The sequence below is a fragment of the Mus caroli genome, unplaced genomic scaffold (genome assembly GCF_978045245.1).
Source record: "Mus caroli unplaced genomic scaffold, Mus_caroli_1 scaffold_2, whole genome shotgun sequence".
Taxonomy (NCBI): domain Eukaryota; kingdom Metazoa; phylum Chordata; class Mammalia; order Rodentia; family Muridae; genus Mus; species Mus caroli.
In genome coordinates this window covers 7,448,906-7,465,171 of record NW_028227257.1, presented here as the reverse complement: position 1 = coordinate 7,465,171, position 16,266 = coordinate 7,448,906, and positions in this window count along the sequence as shown.

The window sequence follows — 16,266 nt, the reverse complement described above, 5'->3', positions numbered from 1 at the left end:
ATTTGTGCAGGAATAGAAACCCTGACTAAGACAATGGGTATATGTCAAGTAGATGAATTCTGTCATCGACCACACAGGTTTGAAAACTGATTCTTCGGCAGAGACTTCAGACAAAACCATGGCTTTGGCTGACAACTTAACTGAAGCCTAGAGTGAGACCTTGAGCCAAGACCACTTTAGTGTCTGGAGGTGAGACCCTTGTCCTTATTCAAGTCACATAAACAGGGAATTCAGGCATTAACACCACCAAGACACAGCAAGGAAACAAAGCTGTTGAAGAGCCACAGACCACCCCTTCAAAGGAAGATTTTAACTGACTGATAGTCCTTTCTTGTTTGGTAATCACAGAAATACAAAGAAGTGAATGAGGCTTGACAAGTCATGCAGCCTGTCGCCAGCTGCATGGAACACCGCTCTTAGTATAGATCGTGTAGGATGTCACAGCACCATGTGGTTGAATTCCTTATGTGTCTGAAGAAAAATGGACTACACTTGGCCCTTTGCTCCTCTCTCCTAGAAAGGCCACAGTCTGAGCTACTCCACTCATGTGCAAGGCGTTTCTTATGGGTCAAAATGAAGTGTTACTCTGAAATCATATGTCACATTCACTTGAAGTTTCATGCCACCTGGATGAGATAAGACATGGACACACAACTAGAAGTAGCAGCAACAAAATAGGGGTCTCTAAGCTGAGCACATCAAGTGTTTATTTTTGGCTCCCAATAGACAGCCAACACAAGTCAGCCTTGGCGTATGTGTATCAGCAGTCAAAATGTCAGTATGTGTTTCCCATAGTCTCCAGAGAAAAAGGGTGGAACAAGGTAAACTGACCCCTGTGTCTTCCTGGGAGAGGCACAGGTCATTTTGACTCCTGTTATACTGGAGTGCTATGTTCCTGTCATGTGGCCCACCTGTGTGCCCGGAAGGGAGAGAGCCAGATGGCTTAATGGATGGCATGGATGATCTCCTCAACAAGTGCTAAGATCCTACTACAGATGCTAAACATGCTACCTCTCGCTAGGAGGCTGTCTGGCGATGAGAACAGGAATCTGTGCACAGGACCAACAGCTTTAGGATCCCTTCCTGCAGACAGAGGTTGTTTGGTTGACCCCTGTGTCATTTTGTAGTCTGAATCAAGTTGAGAAGGACGCTGGGTACCCAGCTCTCTGTCTTGACCTTAGCACTGGTCGTGCCTCTAGGGCGTTTCTGGAAGAGATGAGTCTCTGGATTGGTGAGCCAAATAAAGCAGATGGCTCCTCCCAGGCAGTGTGCAAGCCCTGGAGGTCCTGAACAGGGAGAGAGAAAGATTGGATTCATTCTGTGCTGGCTGCTGAGCAGAATGCTGATCTGCTGCTGTCCTGTGTCCCCTGCCCTCCCTCTGTGTCCCCTGCCCTGCCTCTGTGTCCCCTGCTCTCCCTCCAAGTCCCACTGCCCTCCCTCCTGTCCTCCCTCCGTGTTCTGTCACCTGTGCCCTGGTCTTCAAGCCTGAAGACTCAGGTGGTACTCTGACCCCATCTGCTCCGTATCTTGCCACCTTCCCAGTAGTTTCCCAGGCTCCAGTACAAAGAGGGCACACCATTGGACTTTCCAACTTCCAAGATCTAAAGCCTTGGTTCTCAGCCTTCCTAATGCTGTGACCCTTTAACACAGTCCCTCAGGTTGTGGTGACCCCCAGCTATAAAATTATCTCTTTGCTCCTTCACAGATTGTAATTTGCCTCTGTGATGAATCATAATGTAAATATCTAATATGCAGGATCCCTGATCTCTGACCCACAAAGGGGTCGTGACCCACAGGTTGAGAACCACTGATCTAGAGTGAGTCCTTTCACAGGCCCATCTTCTGTTGGTTCTGTTCCTCTGGAGATTCCTAACTCAGGTAACCCCTACAGTGTCAAGGCTTGTGTTGATGAAGGAAAGAAAGCTGCCTGGTGGTGGAGGCCATGTTTGAAAGATGTTACACACCAGGGAAAAAAATACATCTCCAGACAAATCAGATGATAAAGCTGTGTGAAGCACATACACAAGGCAGGCACATAGGGCTGGAGGTGGGGCTGTGTGTGTGTGTGTGTGTGTATGTGTGTGTGTGTGTCTGTGCACTTGCATGCACACACTTGCATGCAACATATGTGCCTATGTATGTGTGTATATGTGTGCAATGGCCCACTGCATTGTCGGTGTCTATATAAGCTAGCAAGGAATCCACTAGGACTGGACGGCCCCCTGGGAAGCTGAAGCCCAACAGTGTTTGCCTAGAGGAGGAAACCCAAAGCCTAGCAGGCGAGGACGCCACTCACACGGGTAGCATGTAAAAGTGCGCTGTGACTGAAGAAAAGAAGCCCCTGGAGGTGGTGAAGACAGATGAGAACAACACAGAGGATTCATCAGTACTGGCATTGAGAACCAAGGGGGCATACTTCTTTATTTCCAAGAACCAGGGTGCAGACATGGAGAGAGAGAGAGACAGTGAAGAAGGACTGGATTTGGAGGGCATCAAGATAAATCCAGTTTGGATGAAGAGATGGACGGGTGGATGTGGGCGTGCTATACATCACTGTTCTCCTTCAATTATCCGTGGAGAGCTCTCGAGGCACCAGTGCCAGGGGCAAAGAGCAATCTGCCTCCCAGGTCTTAGCTTGTGAGAGCCAATCCACAAAAGGGGGCCATTGCCTTGGAGAAATGGCTATTTTCCTATGCTTAAAAGGAGAGGATGTACAAGCTGGACTTAGAACATCTTTCCCTGCTCAGAGCGTACTCAGGGATGAAAATGTGTTTTATCATTGAACCTGAACTAAAAGGCTCTTCTAATCATCCTGGAACAATCTGAAACTTTAAGCAAATAATGGTAGCAATGGATTATGTCCAATGAATAAACTCAGATACCAGGAGGCACACCTGAAAACAGGCAGAGTTTGGTGGAGAATGAGATGTTCGGCTAAGCCTCGCAGACCTTCCATAAGATGTATCTTGATTCCATGGGGCGTGGGGGAGGGTGACCAACATCAGTAGACAAGACCGGAGGCTCAGAAGTAGACAAGCCTTGACAATCAGAAGTGCATCACAAGGGATGGGGACAAGTTTAAATCATGCCTCCCACAAGGCTGCAAGCAGCAGGACTTCTGCTAATACTCTGGCAAAGATGCCAAGTTCAAATCCAGTCATGAGAAGTCACAAGGCAAGCCCAAAATGAAGAGCACGTGATGAAGAAAGCACCATCCTCGGAGAAGCCAGAGCCAGGGGTGCAGATGCTCAGTTGGTAGGCTGGCGGGACATAAGCGTGGGACCTAAGTTCAGATCCCCAGCACCTCCATGGGACCGGGTAGAGCAGTGTATACTAGCAGTAAGGACAGAGGCAGCGATCCCTAGATGAATACGTGAGCTAAGTTCAGTGAGGGGTCCTACCTCAAAAGATACAATGGAAGGATTGAGGAAGACTCCTATACTGGCTGGTTTTGTGTGTCAACTTGTGTGACACAAGCTGGAGTTACCACAGAGAAAGGAGCCTCCCTTGAGGAAATGCCTCCATGAGATCCAGCTGTAAGGCATTTTCTCAATTGGTGATCAAGGGTGGGGGGTCCCTTGTGGGTGATGCCATCCCTGGGCTGGTAGTCCTGGGGTCTATAAGAAAGCAAGCTGAGCAAGCCCGGGGAAGCAAGCCAGTAAGTAACATCCCTCAATGGCCTCTGCATCAGTTCCTGCTTCCTGCCCCATGTGAGTCCCTGTCCTGACCTCCTTTGGTGATGAACATCAATGAGGAAGTGTAAGCTGAATAAACCCTTTCCTCCCCAACTTGCTTCTTGGTCATGATGTTTTGTGCAGGAATAGCAACCAATCCTGACTAAGATAGCTCCTGACACCAACCCTGGGACTTATGTGTGCTTGTCCTACCTGTTGTCACAAACAACCACACACCCATAGAAAGAGTCAAGGTCACTGGAGGTGGATGGGGACTGAGGAAACATCTAAGTCCCACGACATCAGAATAAGAGCATGATTCTGATGCATAATCTTTAGCTACGGGAGACAGGGCTGAGATAACTCTTGAACCCCGGTGGAGTTCGGGAACTGATGCACTTGTGTAATGAGAATTCTAGAATTCTGGTTTCTTTAAAAGCACAGAAATGTTATAAGAATATGTTTTCATTTTAATCCCAGGTATGAGGATATCGGGCTGCTTCAGATTGCCCACAGCAGCTGACTATGATTGGCTTCGTGCTCTGGCAAAGGTGTGGTTTTGTCTGCTGCAGGTAGTTTCTACAATCCTGTGATGTTTGGAATTCTGGGAACATTTCAGAGGATTCGTAAATGCTAGGGCTCAGAAAGGGGGCGTTGATGGCTGGTGGTCCTTCAGGGGGCCTGGTTGTATTTTATTCATAGTCATGCTAAAAAAAGAAGCAAGTAGAAAGAAATTAGATTCAGGTGTCTCTTTCTCTCTTTCTCCTTCTTTCTCTCCTATCTAGTGATAGGGGGCAAAACGGGGGGGGGAGATAAAGGGGAGGAAAAAGAAGCCACAAAGTAGCTAAATACCAGCTACAAACAAAGAAGAAATAAGAAGAAAGGAATTAGATTCAGAGGTCTCTCTCTCTCTCTCTCTCTCTCTCTCTCTCTCTCTCTCTCTCTCTCTCTCTCTCCCCCTCTATACTTCTTTCTCTCCTATCTAGAGGTGAAACTGGGGTTGGGGGTGGGGATACGGGGAGGGAAGAAGAAGAACCTACAAAGTAGCAATAACCAGCTACACATGTGTAGCTTCAGAGGGTTCATGAGCAAAGCCATGATTCTGTGGAATCTTTTTTTAATGCTGCACAATAACATAAAGAAATGTATTGATGGTAGGTTAACGGGAAAGGGGAGTTAGAACATGGTGCGAGCTCAGATGTGTTCTTTAAAGGGAAACACACTGGCAAACACGATGCTTTAAAACACACTCATGTACACAAGTGCACACAAACGCAGCCACGTGTGCACAAGTCCATGGCATCAATAATAAAAGTCTCTGAGTGGGTGCATAGTTTAGAATCTTTGTTATTTTCTTTCAAGTGCCCAGGTTTTCTGCTGGGCTTGGGAGTTCCTATGGCAATGGGAACCTGACATTTGTTTTCACACACAGCCTCATATAGGCAGCAAGATAAGGATGAGGAAGGTGTCAAGGCACAGACCATGACTTTGCAATCCCAGGGGTTCTAGGTCTGTCTTCCTTGGCCTCTTGCACAAAAGGCATCTTTAGGATCCCTTGAGGGAGCCAGGGTAGAGGCTAAGAATTAGGAAACTGCTGAGTATGTTGTCACCAATAGTCACTGGAAGGTCAGCTGACTCCCTTGGCTTCCTTGGAGCAATAGGAGGCGTATATGCCATTAGCGACAACTTCTACACATAAGAAGCAGGGAGGTTGGCTCTCATCACAGGGCCTTCCATCAGCCTGTGCTCCAGAACTGAGGACCAGGGCTTGTTAACAAGCCTCCTCCTGCCTTGCTTGTCCTGTCAGTCATGGAGCTGGCAGGGGAGAGAAGGGAGAAGTTCCTTTGAACCTTCCTATATGCACCAACCACCGGGTCCTCCCTCCTGCCAGTGACTCCGACAGCACCCACTGAGTGGTTTTTGTTGACTACACTAGAGCAAACTCTCCACGAGTCATAGCTGACACTTTTCACAGATGTGTTTTTAATGGGTTGTAGATGAAAAGATGCCTTAAATTCAACTTCATTTCCATACAATTGTGTTGCTCTGAGCTGGAGTCTTGAACATTCAAGGTTGGCAAGGGCACTGCCAGTGACTTACACTCCCAGCCACAGTCAGGTTCTCTAGTGAGACTGAATGAAGCTGGGAGTGTTGGACCCAAGGAGTCACAGAGCCCTGTGTACTGAGGGAAGAAGAGAGCCCAGTCCTTCTGGGGTCTGCCCCATGCATGCAGCATGACTTGGTCTGCCTCCCCCCCACATGCAGCATGACTTGGTCTCCCCCCCACCCCCCACCCCCGCATGCAGCATGACTTGTTCGGTTTTAAGTGAACAGGTGATACACTGATAGCTCAGGAAACATAAGGAATAAACGTAACTAAATAAACCAGCTGGAAACAGTCCAAGCTGGATTGATGTGTTTAGTTCACAATCCAGAGAACTGCCTCTCACTTTGACCTTCTTCCTTCTGTCTCAGACTTCATGGTCTCATTAAGAAAGCAATAGGAGAGCTAGGCAAGATGGCTAACAGATAAAGGAGCTTGCCCCCGAGCCTGACGACTTGAGTTCAGTTCCCGAGACCTGCAAATTGGTACAACCACTCTAGAAACCAATCTGGAGGTTCCTCAGGAAATTGGAAGTAGATCTGCCTGAAGACCCAGCTATACCACTCTTGAAAATGTACCCAAAAGATGCCCCACCATGTCACAGGGGCACGTGTTCCACTATGTTCATAGCGGCCTTATTTGTGATAGCCAGAAGCTGGAAACAATCTAGATGTCCCACTACAGAAGAATGGATACTGAAAATGTGGTTCATTTACACAATGGAATACTACTCAGCTATTAAGAATGAGGACATCCTGAGTTTTGCAGGCAAATGGATGGAACTAGAAAATATCATCCTGAGTGAGGTAACTCAGACCCAAAAGGACATGCATGGTATGTACTCACTAATAAGTGGATATTAGCCAAAAAAGTACAGAATACCCTAGATACAGTCCACAGAACTCAAAAAGCTCAACAAGATGAAGTGCCCAAGTGAGGACGCCTCAGTCTCACTTGGGAGAGAGAAGAAAGCAATCACAAGTGGGGAGGGAGGGAAGGACCTGGGAGGGAAAGTGGATGGGGTTGGGGCTGAGAGGGAAACCTGATCTGGTATTGGGTGAGGGAAAAGGACTGAAGCCCTGAGGGCCAACAGAAAGAATTTAAACAGGCAACCTCAGGAAATAGGAGGTTGGGGGGGCCCCCCAGAATGCACCAGAGACCTGGAAGGTGAGAGATTCCCAGGACTCAAAAGGAGGGACCTTTGATGAAATGCTGGACAGTAGGGGGAGGGAACGTATAAAGCCCACCTCCAGCAGGAGGAGTGAGGAGTGAGGGGTGGGGCTGCCATCCCACAGTCACATCCCTGACCCAGAGTTGTGCCTGTCTGAAAGAATTACAGGGATGGAAATGGAGAGGAGCCTGAGGAAAAGAAGGTCCAGTGACAGACCCCAAGTGGGATCCAGCTCAAGGGGAGGTCCCAAGACCTGACACTATTACTGAAGCTATGGAGTGCTGACAATCACAAAACGGGTCCTATCGTGACTACCCTCTGAAAGACCCAACAAGCAGCTGAAAGAGTCAGATGCAGATATTTGTACCCAATCAATGGACAGAAGCATCTGACCCCTGTTGTTGAATTAGGGGAGGCTGAAAGAAGCTGAGGAGAAGGACAATCCTGTAGGAGGACCAGAAGTCTCAATTAACCTGGACCCCCGAGATCTCTCAAACACTGGACCACCAAACAGGCAGCATACACCAGCTGATATGAGGCCACCAACACACATACAGCAGAGGACTTCCAGGTCTGTGTTCATTCAGAGATGATGCACCTAACCCTCAAGAGACTGGAGGCCCCAAGGAGTTTAGTGGTCAGGTGGGGTGGGGGGTGGGGGCATCCAAGTGGAGACGGGGTGGGGTGGGGAGGAGGTGTGGGATGTGGAGCAGATGGAAGGTGGATGGGAGAAATGGAATATAGAGTGTAAAAAATAAATTAAAAATAAAATTAAATGAAAAAAAAAAGACCTACAGTGGTAGGAGAGCACCTACTCCTGCATGTTTCCTTATGGTCACAAGCTGTGACATAGGGATACATACACACACATGCATATACACATACATGCATACATACATACACGCATGCATGCACACATATTTAAACATACACATGCATGCATGCACAATGCATACACATACATACATGCACTCACACACACACATACATACATGCACTCATACACACATACATACATGTACACATACACATGCATGCATGCAAACATATATACATGGACAATTAGTTAATTTAAAAATGATTTTATTGGAAGAATTTGAAAGAGAAAATGATAGTCAATAACGACACAATCATTCTTTATTTTCATATTAAAAGCAACCCTCACATTTGAGTGGCCCTCTATGGCCTGTGGAGCTCAGCATGTATTTTTATTTAAAGGTTTATTGTCAGAGTAGTCTAGCAGCAAGTGATATTAGCCTTGCCTAGCCTGTTTGTTGACAGCTATAGTTCCTGCACTCACATGTAGGAGGCCCACGAGTTAGAGGTTAGCCTTGCCTAGATGGTGAGACTCTAAAGCATTAACAATCCCCGTGGTTCTAAAGGAACCTGCAGCTTCTTCAGCTCCCACCCTAGAATTATGGATTCAGAAATGACGGCGGGAGCAGAGGGCATGTGCAGAAACAATATAATGTTTGTACTGAACACCTGATGAGGTCTTAGGTGAAGTGAAATTTAAAGATAATTAGAGTCTAAAATCCTCTTGGGGAAGCAAGGAAGAAAATAGCAGCACCATTTACCTACCCAAGGTCACTTGGGGGTTGACTGGAGGACTTTCAGTCCTGGTAGCTTTCCCAGTCACTGGGCAGCACCTAGGAGCAAGTCCTGAAAGCCCCTCCCACCCTCACCGCTAAGCAGCATCCCCCATTGTGAGTCAGGCTGCTCCAGAATCCACATGCCTCCTCAGGAGTAGGAGAACAGTCCTACCTGAACCTCACCTGCTGGAACAAAGGTATCCCCATCTCTCCTTGTTCATCTCTGTTCATACCGGATTCTAGCTGGAAGAGGTATGGGGATCCTGAGGGCCCGTCCTGAGCTTCAGAGCTGGGTCTGGAGGTTGGGGAGACAGGCTCACATAAAAGTCAGAACTCTGGGCAGTCATCGCACTAACTCCGTGGGCTGGTCACTCCATGGGAACACTGGCTTGATGAGGTAAGCATGCTCCCCCTCTCCTCACCCTGTCTCTCCTTCACCTTCCCAAGTGGAAGCTCAACTCCTGACTCATCTCTTCTTTCTTCATGAAAAAAATAGTTTGGAAGTTTCCCAACCATCTCTGTCACAATCCACCTAGAGCCACAACCTGATGGTGCTCAGCCACAGTTGCTATTGGAAAATTACTCACGGGATAAGAGGCTTGAAGTAAAAATAAATGAGAAGAAAAATCTCACCAACCAATCTAACTGAGAGTCTCGGGCATGAGAGTCTCGGAGGTAAAAATGAAGTGGAGTCATACAAGGTTCTGAAGGAATTGCTTTCCCTACAAACCAAAATGCACAGGTTCATACTTCACCTGAGCTTAAAGGAGGCTGTGTGCTGGGTCAGAGGAATGGAGTGACTCACAAGGGAAAACCCCTGCCCCGTTACAGGTTCCAACAAGGGTTTCCTGTGAACTAGAACCCACCAGAGACCTGCTCTCCACAGGGGTTCAAGTGGGCTTTGAAGGGCCTAACACAGGCCAAGTCAAAAGTCCGTCATGCTCTGTTCCTAGAGCCAAAGGCACTCTTTAGAAATCTGACAATGATGTGCATTAAAGAGCTTCCTCTCTGAAGCACTCGCCTCCCACCATTGTTCCCAGAGGCCCCATGTCACTCCTTAGCCTTGCACAAAGCCTGGCCCTGAGAGAAGAGGTGGTAAAACCATGACAGGGAGGCTGGTAGCAGGCGTCTGTTTCAAAACATGAACTCAACCCATGCTAACCTGTGTTCTGCATTCACATGGCAAAGTTCCCGCCCACAAACTGCAGAGGGCAGCGATTTGTTTGTACTGAACATCTGATGAGGTCTTAGGTGAAGTGAAGTTTAAAGATAATTAGAGTCTAAAATCCTCTTGGGGAAGCAAGGATGAGAAGCCAGGTTCAGCATATGGGGTATACAGTAGGAATGTGGAGTATACAGGAGGCACACAGTGTATAAATATATAATATATATTAATAATATGTCATAAATTATATAAAATAATATCAATACATTTGTATTAATATAAATAAATAAAATGCACTAATATATTGTATATTAATAATGATACAATATTATGTTTGATATATCATAATTACTAATAATATAATATTAATACATATTCTATATTATATAAAATAAGCTTAGCTGACCCGGTGTGTCTTTAGTTTAAAAAATCATGGAGATCAAGGCAATGACTCATTTGGCCAAGTGCTTGCCTGACAAGCATGAAAATCTGCATCCTGTCCCCAGAACCAATGTAGAAACCCCAGGGTGGCAAAGCATCCTTGTAGCCTCGACGCTAGGGAGATGCAGACAGGAGTTCCCCCGAGCTCTTGTGCCAGTCTCTCGTGCCAGTCTGTCTAGCCAAATCCTTTAGTTCTGAGTTCAGTGAGAAGCCTGTCTCCACAAACTAGGATGGAGAGTGACTGAGGAAGTCACCCCACATGGACCACTGGCCTCCACACGCATGCACACGTGTACACAAATGAACATGTACATGTATATACACAGAGGCAAATGATGAATAAGTAAGGAAATGATTTCTTTTTCAGAATACTTGGTTTTTGAAAAAATCAGTTCTTCTCTTATGCAAAGTAGCACAACCACAGTATTCCTTCCCTCCACTTCCCCCAAGTCCCCCCACCTCCACTCTCCCCAACATTTGCTCCTCCTTCATTTCCCTTCAGCAAAGAGCAGGCCTCCAAGAAACAACAACCAGACATGGTAAAACAAGGTGTCTTGGTTAGAGCTTTATGACTATGAGGGGTCACCAGGACCATGGCACCTCTTATAAAGGAAATCATTTAACTAGATCTGGCTTACAGTTTCAGAACTTTAATGATGGGAAACATGGTGCTACGCAGGCAGACATGGTGCTAGAAAAGGAGCCGAGAGTTCTACATCTTGATCTGTAGGCACCAGAAGCAGTCTGCCTGCCACACTGGGCATAACTTCAGTACAGGAGAACTCAAAGCCCACCCCCACAATGGAACGCCTCCTCAACAAGGCTACACTTATTCCACCAAGCCACCTCTCCTAATAGTGCCCATTCCCTATGGGTCAAGCATTCAAACACATGAATCTGGGGGTGGGGGTGGGGGGTCATATCTATTCAAACAACCACATTCCATCCCGCTACCCCCATAGGCTTGCCCTAACATAATGTACAAAATGTATTTAGTACAACATAAATATCCCTATAGTCTATCACAGTCTCAACAATGTTTAAAAGTCCAAAGTTCAAAGTCTCTTCTGGGATTCATAAAAATCTCTTAACTGTAATCTCCCATAAAAATCAAAATCAAAACCATATCACCTACTGCCAACATACAACAGCAGAGGATATACATTACCATTCCAACATATAGGGAAGGGGGCACAGTGAGGAAATACTAGACCAAAGCCACATTGAAAACCAGCAAACTCCAAACTCAGCATCTCTCTGTGTGATGTCAAAGTGCTCTTCAAATCTCCAACTCCTTTCAGCTGGGTTGGCTACAACACTCTTCTTTCAGGCGGTTACCACTCCCTGTTAGCAGCTGTCCCTGGCAGGTATCCCCCGGCTCTGGCATCTCTAACCTCTTGGTGTCTCTAGTGAAATCCAGGCTTCACCTTCACAGCTTCACACGGTGGCCTCTGTAGGTCTCCATGCAGGGATATCTCTGACACATTTCTGGTCTCAGCAGCTTTCCTTGGTCCCAGAAAAAGATTTCATAACCCCTTTCTTCTGTCCTTGATCCTAAAGTCAGAACCATGTGGCCGAAGCTGCCATGTTCTGCTGCCTGCTGTGGTTGGAACCTGGACCCCTTGTTCAACTACGTCTTCACCATCTTTCTATTATCCATGATTTCCTTCACTACCTAAACTTGGCTGACCTGAAACTTGATCTGTGGACCAGTCTGACCTTGAACTCAGAGATCCGCATGCTTCTGTCTCTTGAGTGCTGGTATTAAAGGTGTGTACCACCAAGCCTGGACCTAAATCTTTCTTTAATTCCTTTTCACAAGATGGAAGCTTACCTGGGTGAGATCCTTCATTTAATTAATCTGTTTATCTCCTTTAACACAGGATGTAGCTCCATTCCACTTTCTGGCGCACCTTCTCTCCTTGAGTCATACATTTTGTATTTTTTTTCCTTGTTCAGCATGGTCCTTTTCATCAAACTGTTCTTCGTAAGGGTGGACACCAGTAGCCACACGGCAGAGTCTATAACAGGCTGCTTGGATTTTCTTTACAAATGCTACAAACCTAAATCTCTTCACTTTCACCTCAGGCAGACGCTTTGGACAAGAGCAAAAGCAGCCACATCCTTCACTAAAATATTACAAGAATTGTTGGGAGCTATTAAGACAACACAATTATCCTGATCTCTGAATTGGACCTCCCCCACCCCCCGAGAAGAAAAGGGGGTCAAAAGCCGGCCACGACATACCGTTCTGAGAACAACCACAGGATGTTCCAGCCCTAAGTCAGCGCCAGATGTCCTGACCACACCCTGATACCACCAAGTTCCTGCTTCCCCGTGTAACTGCCTAAAGAATGTGCAATTCTATTGCCCCACCCCTCCCGCTGATAAGTACCTGTACGTCCCCTTTTGCTTGTGCAATTCTACTGCCCCATCCTTCCTGCTGAAAGGCACTTCCCCTTTTGCTTGTGCATTTAAACCTTGGGCCTGGCTAATACAGTGGAACCTTGATGCCACTCAGAATGTTTCCGTGTTGTTCTTGCACAAGGTTCTCGTCTCTCTCTACCCCCCAATTTGGTTCTTAGGAGAAGGTCCCCTTGAGACCCTCAAATAACTGGACCTGCTAGATGGGTCAAAGAATGATCTCTAGGCAGCACACTAAAATTTTTATCCTCTGAAACCTCTTGAACCAGGCCACCACAGTTCAAATCGTCCTCAGCACCTCTGTCTTCTATGCTTCTATTAGTATGGACCAGTAGGCAGAGCTTGAAGCAGCCCGCTTTCCTAATCCAAAGTCCCCAAATCCACACTCCTCCCAACAAAGGCATGGTCAGGCCTATCAGAGCAATACCCCAGGTCCTGCTATCAACTTCTGTCTTCGTTAGAGTCCTATGCTGTGAAAAGATACCATGAACGTGGCAACTCTTATAAAGGAAAACATTTATTTGGGGCTGGCTTACAGTTTCAGAGGTTTAGTTCATTATCATTGTGGCAAAAAGCATTGTAGGATGCAGGCAGACATGGTGCTAGAGAAGTTGCTGAGAGTTCTACATCTTGATCCACAGGCATCAGGAGACTGTTTGCCATCCTGGGCATACCTTGAGCATAGGAGATCTCAAAGCCCACCTCCACAGTGACACACTTCCTCCAAGAAGGCCACACCCACTCCAACAAGACCGTACCTCCTAATAGTACCACTTCCTAGGGGCCAAGCATCAAACACATGAGTCTATATGTGTTTATATGAGGGAACATATCTATTAAAACCACCACACACAGTGCAATAAGACAAGGCAAAAACCTCTTATTGAGGTTGGAAGAGGCAACCCCATAGAAGGAAAAGAGTCTCAAGAGCAGGCAGAAAATCAGAGACACGCCACTCCTACCCTAACAGGAGTCCCACAAAACCATCGCACTAATAGCCATAGCATATGCAGAGAGAAGCCTGGAGTAGATCCGAGCAGGTTCCATGCTTGCAACTGGAGTCTCTGTGAGCTCATGCGAACCCTGCTTAGTTGACTCAGTGGGCCACATGTTCCTGATGTCTTCTATTCCTCTGACCTTATAATCTTTCCACCCAGTACCTCAGGATTCCCTGAGCTCTGCAGGAAGGGACCTGATGGAGACCTCACGTTTAGACTTCTTCCGCTGTGGGTCTCTGTACTGGCTCCCATGTGCCTGTTGTTGCTCTCTACTGATGACTGGACAAGGCACTGATCTGTAAACTAGCAGAATATCATTAGAAATCATTCCATTTGTTTATTTATTTATTTATTTATTTATTTATTTATTTATTTATTTGCCAGTCACAGCAGTGACTAGATAGCCCAGATTGGGCAAGACACGGATTTATAAGTTAGCAGAATATCATTAGGAATCATTTAATTCATTCATTCATTCATTCATTCATTCATTCATTGGCCAGTCATACCAGTGACTGGATAGTCCAGAGAATTAGCATACAAGTTCTTTTATAAGTTAGCAGAATATCATTAGGAATCATTTCATTTAATTAATTTCATTCATTCATTCATTGGCCAGTCATACCAGTGACTGGATATCCCAGAGAATTAGCATAGAAGTTCTTTTAAAACCTGCTTGGGGGGCGGGGGGGATTAAAAGAAAGAAGAATAGGCATCCCAAGCCCCAAGAGAAGGCTCTTGCGTTCCTTCTTTCCTTCCTAACAGATAATGGCCTTGAACTCTCGAAACCTCACGGATGACCTTGTGGCTTTAGTTCTGTCTCAGCTCCATGGTTCTGTGCCAACAAGCATTGTAAAGGAGGGTTTGGGACTTTCTCTCTTATTTTTAACAATTCAGAAAATGAGGAATCTTGCACAACAGGACTTTTTAATGGTTCTTGTGGACTCTATGGTCCCTTTATGAGTGTTTATAAAATACTGTCTTACCGTCTGCCAAGAAGGAAAAACAAGAAAGTCCTCTGGCCCCTGACACAAGCCTGGGGTGGGATGGTGCTTCTGATGTTAAGCCAAAGTCCTACAGTGTCCTACAGCCTCTGGAAGCCTTAACTGCATCCTGGCTTTCAGGCCAGGGAGAGAGCAGAATGTGGCTTCCTGTGGAGCTCAGACAAAGGCCCCCTTGGATTGCTGAAATGCAGGGCTATCCTCTCCCCAGAGCTCAGTTTCTACAATCTCTCCCAGCAGCACTGTTCCTTCCAATTATCCCAGCCCAAGAACAGGAGGGTAGATTTAGAGTTCCTTCTGATACAGAAGTCACCCCTAACCAACAGGAGCTGAGTCCTTGCCGCTGTGGCATTATCCCTCCACCTGCAGGGAACTGACCTCACCTCGGGGGAGAAGTAACACTGAATCTAAAGAGCAGGGTCCCTTAACTCTCACATTAGTATGATAGCAAAGTATCAGTGTCAAAACATCAGTCCAACTCTTTCCCACTGAATTGTCAAGTCGGATACCAGCAAAGATTTAATGGCTGTTTTTCTGCTTTTTTTTTTTTCTGGATTAATTTTTCTCTCTGAATGCTGCTATTTTGATCAAATGCTTCCTTTGTTGGCATTTCTTCCATTTGTTTTCTTGCATGAGGCAAAATCATGACAGTGCTTGACTGTGGTGCTAAAAAATGCTAACAGTAAAAGCAAAGATAGTTTAAAAGGAACACGTGTGACTGTTTATGCATTTTTAAGACAGCAAAGGAAAGGATCTTAGCAGAAAATAGCCTCCTACTCCTCACAGACAAAGAGGGACACAGAAAGTCCCCAGCCCCACTCTGAGAGTCCCACCCAGGCTGAGCGATATGGTAGTGAACTGGGCCCCTGGTCTATGAGACAGGGGGCTGCGGAGCATTAAAGCACACACCATGTTCTTTTAGAGGCTGAAGAAATGGCTCAGTGAACTAAGCACTGGGCTTTCCATGAAACCACCTGAGTTTGATCTGCAGAACTGACCTTTAAAGGCTGGGCATGGTAGCCACACTTAGGACACAACCCCACAGAGAAATAGGAACAGTACCCAGGAAGCTCACTGACCAGCCAGCCTATCTGAATGAGTGATTCTAGATCCCATGGACTCCATCTCAAAAGCAAAGCAGTTGATTGTGACAATGTATGGCAACAGGATTTGCTGAAGGAGGTGGAAGCAGGATACCACACGTTTGAGGCTATCCTGGGCTACACATATTCCTGGGTATGGTGGCACATGTCTTTAATACCAGTAGTCAGGAGGCAGAGGAAGTTGGATCTCTTTTGAGCCCTGCCTCCTCTTCCTAGTGAGTTCTGGGACAGACAGGGCTGTGTAGAGAGACCCTGTCTCCAAACACAAAGTGGGCTGCTCCTGTGGACTGACATCTGAAATCCACCTCTGGCCACCACATACAAATACACGTGCATGCATGTGTACCCATCATATCCACATACATACATCCTCACACACATGTGCTACCAACTATCCCCTCACAGTGACACATGCATCCACACAACATGTACACCCCACCTCCCTCCCCCTGCCACAGAGAGAGAGAGAGGGGGAGAGGGAGAGGGAGAGGGAGAGGGAGAGGGAGAGGGAGAGAGAGAGAGAACAGGGGTTTTGTGTAACTTGGAGCCTGGAGATATTTTCAGACCTGCAAATCCACTGTGCTGTTAATCCT